The following is a 12,983-nucleotide window of genomic DNA, read 5'->3' on the forward strand; positions in this document are numbered from 1 at the left end:
ACTGCCGGTGGTGCGGTAACATGTAGCAGCCGGGCGACGGCGAGCGGGAAGATCGTCGTTTAGGCCACTGTGTTGCGGTGAGGTAGTCGTCGATGTCGCGAGGCCGTTCGCCTGACTGCGGGCGCGGCGCGTTGACGGCGAATCCGCGCAGCCCCATCTGACGGTACTAGCAGCGGCGGTACGTGTGGCCGGCCTCCCCGCAGTGGTAGCAGAGCGAGTGGTCGTCAGAGCGCGCCAAACGTCGGTCTTCTTTGGGGCGTAGTGCGGCGGGGCATAGCGCTGGGCGACAGGAGGACGGTAGGGCATTGGTAGTGATGGCGGCGGCGGCGTCAGGCGGCAGAACTGCTGCGGCGGCGCGGCGTCTTGACGTGGACGAGGAGCGGGGGCGTTGCGTCGGGCTGCAGCAGCATAGTTCATTGCTTGCAGCTGCGGCTGTGCTGAGTCGGGGGTGCCCAGCGACTGCTGGATTTCCTCGCGGAGCATGTCGGCGATCGAATCCACTTGAGACTGCCCTGAAGGCAACAGCTTCCGCAGCTCCTCCCGCACTATCTCTTTGACGGTTTCCGGTTGGTCATCGGTGCTTAGCGAGTGCGCTTCGGTGTAGCCTGTCGACAGGGTTGAGCGGTTGTATTGCTTCGTCCTAATCTCCAGGTATTTTTTAATTGTTGTAGCCTCCTTTAGGAATTCGATGACAGTTTTCGGCGGGTTCCGCACCAATCCTGCAAAGAGGTCTTGTTTCACTCCCCGCACAAGGAAGCGGACCTTTTGTTTCCTCAGGCATGGCAGCATCAGCCAGGCGGAAGAGTCGCGTCATCTCTTCCGTGTAGATAGTGACCGTCTCATTCGGTAGCTGCGCTCTTCTCTCCAGCAAAGCAGCGGCCTTTTCCTTGCGGACGATGCTCGCGAAGGTATTAAGGAACGTCGTCCAAAAGTGGTCCCAGGTATGAAGGCTCGATTCACGGTTTTGGAACCACGTCTTGGCGGCGTCTTCTAAATAGAAGCAGACGTGGCGCAGCTTCTCTTCAGTGTCCCAGTGGTTGAAGGTGGCGACTCACTCGTACGGGCTCTAGCCTGCTCTCCGGTTCTTCAAACGACGATCCACGGAAAGTGGGTGGCTCTCTTGGCTGTTGCATCACTACAGTTGTAGGAGGCAGGGGGGCTGTCATCGTCTCGGTGGTCGATGTTACGGTCTTGGGCTGCCTGGTGTTTTCGGGAAGGAGCCGGTACTCTGGTTGTAGTCCCTTCTGCCGGCGGCTGGTTCGACGATCCGGGTTGTCTTTAGCGTCGTCTTTTTTTTTTCGCGGCTTGGGCTTGGTCAGCGCCCCGCGGTGGCGTCCGAATCATGAAGCAGCACCTCCACCAGATGTCACGGGGCCGTGACGTCGACGAAGGCAGCAGTCAGCACGTCCAAGATGAAACTCTTTATTTGGCCGAACTTGTGGCTGGGAAACTGAAAGTCAAACTACCGCAATACACTGATAGCGGCGAACAGAGCGTCGACCGTCGATCAACTGACAAGCGGTCAAGCGCGTCGGCATTTTTACAGGCGCTATCGAACTTTCGAGCGATATAGCAGGTGGCGGCGTTATTTCTCGACAAAGCTGGAACATTCATGTGCTGCGCGCAATCTTAACAAAACGGACAGCTTAACACGGACAGCGTCGAGCGTTGATAACCGTTCTTGTTGGTCAAACCCGAATACATCAAAACAAAACAAGATGTGGGCGTAGCAATACTTATCGGTTCGATCAAAAACAAATTATCAGTTAGCGTTGTGTCTGCTTTATTCCTACGTTCCTGTCATTTTGCGCTTACGCACTCTTCATGGATGCAAACCAACTGGCCCGCTAGTTGGTTTGCATCTATGAAAAGTCAGTAAGCGCAGGCGATAACAGAACGATTTGGCTAGGCTTTGGCGCAGGCTCGGCTTGTCTCCGTATCGGCCGATCGTGGATTGCGTGCCGGACACACGGTTGGTCGCGTTTGCAGATTCACAATTTTTCACCTGTATTTTTTAGCACGACATATATTGCTTAGCATAAAGTGGTAATAAATATATATTATGCAAAGCTTCTTTTTAAGGAGAGGACATGGCTTAGCCTGCTGAACGAAGGAACGTTTAAAGGAAAACATTGAACATGCACCGTCGTGCCGCCGCGCAGCGTTTCACTTTTTTTTTCAACTGGCAGTACTATGCCGGTTGTGGTCTATGGGAGCTTCTTTTTTTATTATTCTATGGTGTCTGTGCTGTCCATTCCTTCGCAAGCATCGTTCTTTTGCAAGGTTTACAGCGAGAGAGAGTTGTTCTGAGATCACAACAAGAGCCGATTTTGGCGGCGTAGTTTTCCGCCGCCGCCGGTGACCGTTACCGCTCTTGCACTAAATAAGAAAACAAAAACGAAATAAGAAACGAACTATTCAGGATTGGACTGGATTTGAACCCGGGCCCAATGGGAGGCAGTGGAGAATCGTACCACAGAACCACGCCGGTTTTTTCTATTTTCTTACTTATTACCGCAACAAACTACATAAAATAAATAATAAAGAAAAAAAGTCACAATTTCGCCGCAACGGCGAAGCAATGAATGCGATAGCAATAAATTGGAATGTAACGCGAAGAACGGAAAGCAGCTCGAAATTGCCAGCGCGTCGCTCGAGCCCAACGGACGCACGAAAAGAACGCACACAGTAGGAGCGCGAACTATCATGCGTCACAGCTCGACAAGGGAAGCGCACTGCTCAAACATAAAGCAGGACGCACGAAACGAACGAACAGGTCCCAGTCGTTACTTATTTCTGTTTCAACAGCGCGCCCCTTCGCGGCCGCTGCAGCGTCGAAGCGACCTTCGTACGCTCTGTGACATCGGCGCAGACATCGCGGGGAAAGCACAAGACATACAACCCCCCGTTCCCCCCCCCCCTCGACAGCCGCCCCTTCTTTCCTCGAGATAAGCTCACGAAGGCGACCACGCCCCGTAGGGCGAAGAGCAACGGCGTTGGCAGGAAGTGGGCGACGATCTTTAAAGCGCGCCACGCGTGGACATCACGCCATCTATGCGGTAACTCAGAAAGCATGCTGATGTAAGTGGTGTATATAAATAGCTCGCCGTTAGCAAGCTGAAAGACGGTGCTGTTCGTGGCCTAACCGTCTAACGCCGCGCGCTGAAAAGCGGGAGGTGGCCCGTTCGATTCCGCGCGTCGGAAAGTTTTTCTGAAAAATTTTTCTTTGTGGCTTTGATATATAATATAGACATATATATATATATATATATATATATATATATATATATGGGGTGCATGACGGCGGCGGCGACGGCAAAAATCAGCCGAGACCGTCCATACAATTGCTATCGCAATAAAAAAATCACAGCATATCCACGGAGTGAATTATGATGAGTGGGCGAAGCTTCGGAGGTTCATCGGTAAACCGTGAATGTTCCGTGAATTATGCCCAGTACATCATCACCGACGTGAGAGCGGGCGCGTTTATACTAAAGGTTCGATGAGAGTTATGACGACTTGCAGCTCACTTTAATTTTACATGTACGCTGTGAATTTTCATTGTTTAATCACGCACAGGAGAAATCGCACACACGCACTACCTTGGAGGTCAAAATCCAGTGCATATATATACGGGGTGGTCAGTGAGCGGTTGTGCAGCGCGAGCGGTCGGTTTTTTCAATCAAGACGCTGCCGCGACGCTGCCTGCGTCGGCGCCGCTGCGCCGCGAGGCAAGATAGGGGGTGGGGACCGTAGGAGGACCATGAGGCGATGCGAAGCTGGAGCACATGCACGATCGGGTTCCGTTGGCGTTCGTTCGGCATGCTACCGACCTCGCGTCGTGGAACGCGAAGAGGGACGCTACGCGCGTTATCTTCCATCTAGCCTGGCTGTTAATTCTCCCAGGGTGAGCGGGGAACGCGGTCGACAGGCGGGCGAGAGGGGGGCAGCGTAGGAGAGGAGAGAGAAGGGGAGGGGACGCGCATGCGCTCGAGCTCATCGCGGCGTTGCGCAGGAGAGAATTTCGGCATGTCTATCCCGCGTTTCAGAGGAAGAGGGGTATGGGAGACGGGAAGGGGAGAGGGGAAGGTGAGAGGGTGAGTGGAGAGGGAAAGGGGATAGGGGTAGAGGACATTGGGAATGGTGAGGGGGAGTGGAGATGAGGTGTGTGGAGAGGGTATGCGCATGCGCAGTAAGTGTGGTCACGCCGCACACCACCACCACCACCACCACCGGACAGATACTGCCGTTTACTGCCGGCTGCCGGAGATACGCCGGACAACGGAGACGTGACAAGGTCTCTAAAAGTAAACGCCCCTAGAAGTAAACTGTACCGCTGTCCATTTGCATTATGCGCGTCCAACTACGGCCGCTCTTTACCATGACGTAATGGTCAAGACGAACCAATGAAAAAATCACAGCATATCCACGGAGTAAATGATGATGAGTGGGCGAAGCTGCGGAGGTTCATCGGTAAACCGTGAATCTTCCGTGAATTCTGCCCAGTACATCATCACCGAAGTGAGATCGGGCGCGTTTATACTAAAGGTTCGATGAGTTATGACGACTTGCAGCTCACTTTAATTTTACATGTACGCTGTGAATTTTCATTGTTTAGAAAACCATTGCTTTAGAAAACATCTGGCGTCTTTCGTTAAGCAGCTGGCGTCTTTTCGTCTTGCTTTGGAAACATCTCGCGTTCTTTCGTCTTGCTCTTAGAAAACATCTGGCGTCCTTCCTTGGTTTATTTCATCAATCAACGGCGTTTTGAACAAAATGTTTATTCTTTAATCACGCACAGGAGAAATCTCACCAGGCACTACCTTGGAGGTAAACAATGGCTGCTAATGGGAATGAGAGACAGAAGAAGTCGGCTTTTAGCTAACACTTACACTTCTACTTCTACTAACGTTTCCTACTAGAACATGCCAATGGCTGCTAATGGGGAATGAGAGACAGAAGAATTCGGCTTTTAGTTAACGCGCACGCTGCGAATTTTTTATTGTTCAACAACGCACAGGAAAAATCTCCCACCGGCGCCACCTTGGAGGTCAAAATCTGGTACTAGCGTTACGACTGGTTACGCACTACTACGAGGGACGAACAGGTGCCGCTTTAAGGAGCTTCGCCCCTAAAACCTTGCAGAGATTCGCGCAAGGCTTCAAACAGCGAAGATGGACGATTCGGAAGTTTAACGTGGTTGCTTTTAGGTTGTGGCTAGGCATTAACTAGGTGATGCTAGGTTTGTAGGTTCCTTCTGAGCGCAGAGACGTTCAAGTTATACCACAGACACTCCCACACATGACATGGATGTCCAAACTCCGAAAACAGACACTCGCGCTGAAACCAAGCGTTAGAACATCCCAAAGGCCTACGGGTACTTCGTTGTTCGCGTAGCGCTTCCATCGCTTCGGTGTCTTCTCGCAGCTGCCGTTGCATTTCCCTATCCCTAGTATTGTCTATTATTTCGTTATGCGTACCGCTGAAGCACTCCGTAAAGACGCCTCAGCGAATCTGAAACGTGAAGCGACGGTGTTTATCACTGGGTTAACCACGACAGTATATTAAAGCTTCTCTCAAGTTACTCGTTACGTCTGTCTTGAAATGTTTATTGTTGTTTGGCGCCCGTCTATGGTCTTCTTAATATTTAGTGGACCAGTGGTGAGTAGTGGGATTTGCGCAATTTTCGTGGCACATACACCTTCATAATGATGATTTTTTTCTACACATTTGCACACACCAAACTTTTTACGGCCACCTTAAACAGCTTCGCTGTTAAAGGTGAGTAGTTTTTCTAAAAATTCATTCAGGTAAGCGAGGCGCTCTACCCTGGTTGGCAAGCCAGGAGCAAACTCTTGCGTTTTGATGACATCAAATGTACTGGACAATATCCTCGCAAAACATTGCACGTGCAGGTCGCCGGTCAGGGTCGCACTGAAATCCTGCCATTCGAGCCCGAAATAAGCAATATAGGCCATGCAGCATTATTAGGTCAAAAGGCAGCCTATCCTCGTTTTCAACAGTTAGAAAGCTGATTCCAAGTGGATGTAAAGGGAGTTGTTTCTTTAGCGTTCTCTGCAAAACATCCCAGAAGTATACCCCTTCCCAACAGTGCAAAAATGCGTGATCTATCGTCTCCGGTTCCCTACAGGTTAAACATCAAGAACCCCATGGTGAATAAAAGCCTCGCTCTTCCAAAAAAAATCACAGCATATCCACGGAGTGAATGATGATGAGTGGGCGAAGCTGCGGAGGTTCATCGGTAAACCGTGAATCTTCCGTGAATTCTGCCCAGTACGTCATCACCGACGTGAGATCGGGCGCGTTTATACTAAAGGTTCGATGAGTTATGACGACTTGCAGCGCACTTTAATTTTACATGTACGCTGTGAATTTTCATTGTTTAGAAAACCATTGCTTAGAAAACATCTGGCGTCTTTCGTTAAGCAGCTGGCGTCTTTTCGTTTTGCTTTAGAAACATCTGGCGTTCTTTCGTTTTGCTTTTACAAAACATCTGGCGTCTTTTGTTGGTTTATTTCATCAATCAACGGCGTTTTGAACAAAATTTTTATTGTTTAATCACGCACAGGAGAAATCTCACCAGGCACTACCTTGGAGGTAAAGAATGGCTGCTAATGGGAATGAGAGACAGAAGAAGTCGGCTTTTAGCTAACGCTGCGAATTTTTTATTGTTCAACAACGCACAGGAAAAATCTCCCACCGGCACCACCTTGCAGGTCAAAGCGTAAGACTGGTTACATACTACGCTACGAGGGCCGAACGGGTGCCGCTATAAGGAGCTTCGCCCCTAAATTGGTTCATCCCTCCGTCATAGCAATCGGATTAACACGAAAGTAAAGCGTGTCCTTACAGAAGTAACTGAATGTTTACTGCACACTGATATAAGAGAGTTTGCACGATGTATATTGATGTCTTGCAGCTGTAGCGCCGTTTAGCGTGGATGCACCCACATTGATGATTGGTGGTACACCTCCATCTCGATGACTAACCTCCATGTTAAATGAATAAACAAACCCTTGTGGTGGCTGTAGTAGTTAACGGTGAAAGCGTAATCAGAGAACGAAATGTGATAGACAGTAGAGCGTTGCATATAGGACACAGAACTTGGTCGCCATCCCGCGGCCTGTTAAAATGTGATTGAACACAACGGCCGAACTAGAGGTAAACGCAAAGCGCGTCTTGCCGCCCCAGTAGCGCGTAACCGGGAAACGTGGTGTTACAGCCAAGTGAGGCAGGCGCGCGTCTCAGAACTTTTTATTGCAATGATATGGACAGTCTCGACGGGTTTTAGCCGTCGCCGTTGCCGTGGCCGTCGCCGTCATGTCCTTCCGGTCTGAAGTCCAAATTGATAACTTCCTCCCGCGCATTGTATGCTGTACCGCGCGTAAAAGCCTGCGACGCGGGCGACGAACGTGGCCGAAGCAGATTTCAAACAAGACAGCCCATCGCTCGGAGAGTGCATGCGATAACATCACCCCGCTCGGAAGGCCTGCCGTCGAGGCAGACAGGAAATGCCCCGCCCGTCTTTAACAATCCTTAAGAGAAGTGAAGACGCGAGTGGGGGGGGGGCGGTCGCGTCGCGCGAGGAGCAACTTTGAACTTTGAATCTAAGGGCGCGGTGGTGATCACTGGCGCGCGCTCTATCTCGAAAGTCATGACAGCGGGCGGCTCGTATAGACGTCTACGTGCTGCGCTCTCAACGTGGAGTGACTTCGCGGGGAGCATCTCTCCCTGGGGCGGCCGTATTCTCCTACACCAGCGGTTTGCGAGATCGGATGCAAAACAGTTAGCTGCCAGCCTCACTTCTTGTAACACTACAAGTTGTTGCTATCGCATTCATTGCTTCGCCCTTGCGGTGAAACTGTGACTTTTTTGGTTTAGATTAGTGTGATGCTATGAGCGAGGCCGACTCTTTTACGACGCTTGCGCTAAGGTCGCCACCTCGCGGTGTGTTCAGCCATTGGCAAAATTGAACTTCTATTGAAAACGCGCCGAGTAGGACGGACGTGTAACGCGTTGCAGGTGCTGTCCGCAGAGGCCACAGTAATGACGAATTACTTTACCTTACCGCTCCCAGAGGGCAACACCATCCCGCTGACTGGGGAGTGGTACATATAAAAGGCGCGTTTGTAAACCTTCTGGAGTCTGTGACCGTGGCGCAGTGGATGGCGCGCCCGGCATGTTTCGACGCCCGTTGACGGAACTTTTTTCTTTGACATCTGATCGCGTAAATTTTTTCGACGTCATTTCCGTGATGGAAATACGTCACTGAAGTCTTGGTAGACCCCAGCATAAAACACCTTCGTGTTAAAAGTGCGCACTGGCAAAGTGGCCAAATGTAACTTTAATAAAGAAGGTTTTCACGCTTGGCTGAATTTTTATTTTTTAACCCTTTTGAGTACATCTTCTTCCCGGCCACTGTTTGCTGACATATACCGAAGTACTGACAAAATCATCTCACAGATGTCATTCTAAAATTGCTTTCGCTTTACGGAAAATAAATCACATTCGTAAACCTAACAGTTAAAAAGCGGACACTGTCCACGATAAACCCCTTTTCCGAAGGGTATGCCAGGTACGGCTCTGTGGCGCATTTCCTTTGTTGTTAGCTCGGCGAGTATACCTGGGGCCACCCGAGGTTTTTTTAGGGCAGAGCCTCGCCGGTGCTTGAAACTCATTTGGAAACAACCCAATAGAGGCGTCATGTCGGGCAAGGAATCGCGTTATTCTATGGAATATAGCGTTGTCGAAGGGTAAAACAACAACCAGACGTCTCACAATGCGAATTGCGCAACGAGTCTGTGGTTTAAAGCTTTCCACCCACTACCTGGGGCTCAGCCATAGTTCTTCATCCTCATCTGCCACGGCTTCAACAAAGTGAATATAATGCCTTAGACAAGTGTAAGGGGTACCTTGCTTCTCCACATATTGACGAATAATGGCATAGTGGATATTTCCCTACTTGCCAAAAATTATGATTATTTATGGCGTAGCGGAAACCCTGCAAGTGTATTTGCATTACTTACCCTAAGAGAGTTTACAAGGGGCTCTATAAAATGTTGACTCACTGGAAGCTCTGAAGCAATGCTAAGCAGCCATTACACATCTTCGCAGTTAAAACAAAACATATGTTCAGTGAGAAGAACGCACCTTTCGTTATTTCTTGTAGTTTACTTCTGAATATCACATGCGAGCTTCCTAGATCCATGCTTCTTGGTTGATGTAATTATTACCAAGAGGTTTGCCGAACTGCGCTGTAAAAGCGTCGAAACATTTTCTTGAAGACAGTGGCATTCTTGGCCGTTACCAGCGCATTTCGACTTTGCTTGGATTTAACGTCACAATGTATATTTATGTGACTGTTGGCTATTTTTGTCTTGGTTATGCTATGCAACGGTTGCTCTTCTACATTTGTTTAAACATCGCCGTGTACTCACATATATTTGATTGTTGAATTGTTTTTATAACTGTTGCGATTAGTCGTGATTGTTATGCTAAGTTCTTATTGTATGTGCTGCGGGTTTGTTGTTATTACAAATATGGACCCTATCCGCTGTATGTTAGACACCTATAAGGGCTAAGGAGTAGCCGGCGTCCTATTAGTGTGCCAACATCGCCTTACATCATGTGAATAAAAAAATAAGTTTAGCCCAGCATCAAAGTGCGTTCGGCAATGGCACAGAAGCCAACAGATGGTTCTATCGCAAATTGACAAAGGGTGTGCTGTCGTGCACCTACTCCGTGCTGTAGCATGCTTTCTTTTGAGTCATATTTGTCGTGATACCTCGCAAGCAACTAAATTTAAAGAAACTCAAATACTGTGTTTTTAACAAAACAGTAGGTTTGGAGCGAGCTTGAAAGTGGAAGTAATTGTTTTTTTTTGGTCTCACTGTTACAGGCTGTGCAAATTTGGTTGGCTGTAGTGTGAAGTTTAGGAAGTTTTGCGCAGTTGGCCACCCTACATTACTGAACTTGATGTGTATAATTCGAAATACTCGATGACTTAATTGAAAGAAAGAAAAGAAATATAGGAAGACAGGCAGGTTAGCCAGTTGTTAAAATGGCTGTCCATGCCGTGCAAACGAAGGGGTACGAAGAATAAAAGATAATAGAAACTAAAAATTGACCAAAAAAGAGAAAAAGGCAAAAAGAGTACGGCACCTCGTAAATTTTGTCTCTAAGACCACCTTTGCGTAAGAAATGCCGCAACGCTTTCAATGCTAAGATTATTTGAACTGGAGCAGCAGTGACAGAAATCTTACAGCCGTGAAAGCTGTTTTCCTGTAATAAAGAAATGCTTTATGTACACTGCCAGTTTCTGTATTATGTAATAGTGCGATTCCAGCGACTCGCGGGAGCATTAGTTTATTTCCTCCACGATTGCGTTCGTTTTAGCCAAGTCAGCCTCATGCTTACAATACTCCACTGGCTTGGCGACATATCGTCTTTGCGCACAGTGATAGGCGGCTGTCCTGTTTCCCTTTGGTTATTTGACAGCATTGTTGTCACAACGTCTTGCAGAATCTCAATAAAGTGCGCAACTTCGATTTAGGACAAAAAGCTTAAACAAACGCGAAACACATAAGATGTAGGTTGCTTCTCATTATTGTAATCCTTAAAAGGATTACTTTGAGAGTCGAGATGTGAAAGTACATTGCTCCGAAAGGTAATATATACATCTTATTAAATCATGCGCTCCAAGTTTTACAGGGGAAATCTATGACGTAGAGTATAGCACATAACACAGCAGGGTAACACTTAGTGGTGCCGGAGGTCACTTAACGAAGAGCGCATGAAAGGCACAAATACTTGATATTAACTTTCATTTACGCCGTGAGCTATAAGCGAACAACTAAGCCAAAATGCCAAGAAGTGGCCGACAGAAATTCTTGCGTTTCCGCAGTCATTTTTTTACATTTGTTCGTACTTACATGTCTCACATATTTCCCAACGTAAATGAATAACAGCTCGCTGAACTCCGTGTTATTTCCTGATTATTTCCGTGTTATTTCCTAATCGGCAGTGTGTTTGTGAAAATTGTTTAGGTAATTTGAGCAGCAGGTGTACGTTTGTAAATCCTGGTTATCCTAAAACTAAATGGCATTGCGCTAAGCAGCAGTACGAAAACCATGCAAGGCATCATTTTACATGAAGGCGGTAAGGTTACACGATTAAAAGCCTGCAGATTAGGTATATCCCAAGAGTCGGAGGTTACATCGACAAAGGAATTTTAGCTGCGAAGCTGTTTGAGAGCGCTGTAATTTGTCCCTCGGAAGTAGACATGTTCATCATCATGAAACATCACGCGTTCTCTACACCCTCTTCTTCATCTTCGTACCCCTCTGCTTCGCTCCCAGAACACGTGTGCCAATTTCTCCGGTGCGACCAGGAACAAACCTGATTGGCAATATAACGAGCACAGGGAGATATCAAAAAAGAGAAAACGAAAGCGAGAGAGAGGGAAGGAAACACAGAGTTATAAAGAGAGAGAAAGAGAAATTCTTTGGCGAAAAGTAATTCATCAGGAAGAGGCACTCAAACCCCGTTCCCTCGATTAGAAGACGAGCGTCCTCACCACTCGGCCACCCAGGCACACTAACGTAGAATAGCAGAGCCTTGTATAGCATTGTGTGAGATGTCATGGTGAGAGCAGGGAAATAAGGAGGGAAGAGAGTAAAACACCGCATAGACATATTGAGAAAGAGAGAAATAGCGAGAAGGAGAGAGATTCAAAGACAGAGGTAGAAGGAAATAGAGCGAGAGAAAGAGAGAGGAAAGGATAGAAAGAAGGAGGAAGCAAGCGAGGAAGAAGCGAGGAAGAAGCGAGAGATGGGAAGCAGGGGCGTAGCCAGAAATTTTTTCGGGGGGGGTTCAACCATACTTAATGCATGTTCGTGCGTGCGTTTGTATGTGCGCGTGTATATATACGCAAGCAAAACTGAAAAATTTCGGGGGGGGTTTGAACCCCCAACCCCCCCCGGCTACGCCCCTGATGGGAAGAGATAAATGAGGAAGAATAATCGAAAGAGCAAGAAAGAAAAATAGATAGCGGGAGAAGTAAATAAAGAGAAATAGAAGAGAAATAGACAAAAAGGACAGACAAAAACAGAGAGACGAGAGCAGAAGAATGAAACGAAGCAAGAAGAAATGAGAAAATCTGGAAAACCTCAAACGACCACCAACTCCGCTACCATTGCGCCTCCAGTGGAAGCTATGGTAAATTGTTTTTCCTTATGAAGTCGAATCCCTTCTTGATATACCTTTTGATCATAGAAATGAGAAGTGTTGGAAATACAAAAGTGCATCAGAAACTGTTTGCTTCGTAACAGTCAGGTAGTGCATGAGCACAATTTCGAATCAACATTTCCGCAAACCACAGCGCCACGCCGGCCCCTGGCAGGCACGCAAGACACTGTGGGTAAAAAGAGCGAGCCGCGCATAGTGCAGCATTCTTCCTACTGCGTGCTCGCGCGCCTAGGTTAAATATTGTTCCGCGTTGTCGCTACAGGCCTTGCCTTGTGGCATAATTCCGTGAAGACTAAGAGGCAGACTGACGTGCTATGTTCGACATAGTGAAAACAACACGATGATGCATGCATACATATTGTCCCACTATATCCAGAAAACACGAGAAGATGAAGAGAGAATGGTGCGTCCGATAAGCCGGAAAGGACCAGGAGGACAGTTCACACTTTGGCAACCCTCTGTGAACGATAATTTTTCCGCTTTGAAAATTCTGTAGGCTGAAATGTCATGTTTTGTTGTGTCATGCTGCCGGGCTTCGCTGGTATGTAAGACTGGCCTCTCAGAATGATGATGAAAAATCTCTAAATTGCTATCTACAAGCATATTTATGCAGCCTTTGACACAAAGGAGTCGTCGGAATTGCCGACATATCCCAGCTTCAAAATGATTATGAAATGTATGGCGAAATAAATTTCTCTGAGCCGTACCTTGTACTC

Source organism: Rhipicephalus sanguineus, chromosome 8 (assembly GCF_013339695.2).
Source record: "Rhipicephalus sanguineus isolate Rsan-2018 chromosome 8, BIME_Rsan_1.4, whole genome shotgun sequence".
NCBI classification, from domain to species: domain Eukaryota; kingdom Metazoa; phylum Arthropoda; class Arachnida; order Ixodida; family Ixodidae; genus Rhipicephalus; species Rhipicephalus sanguineus.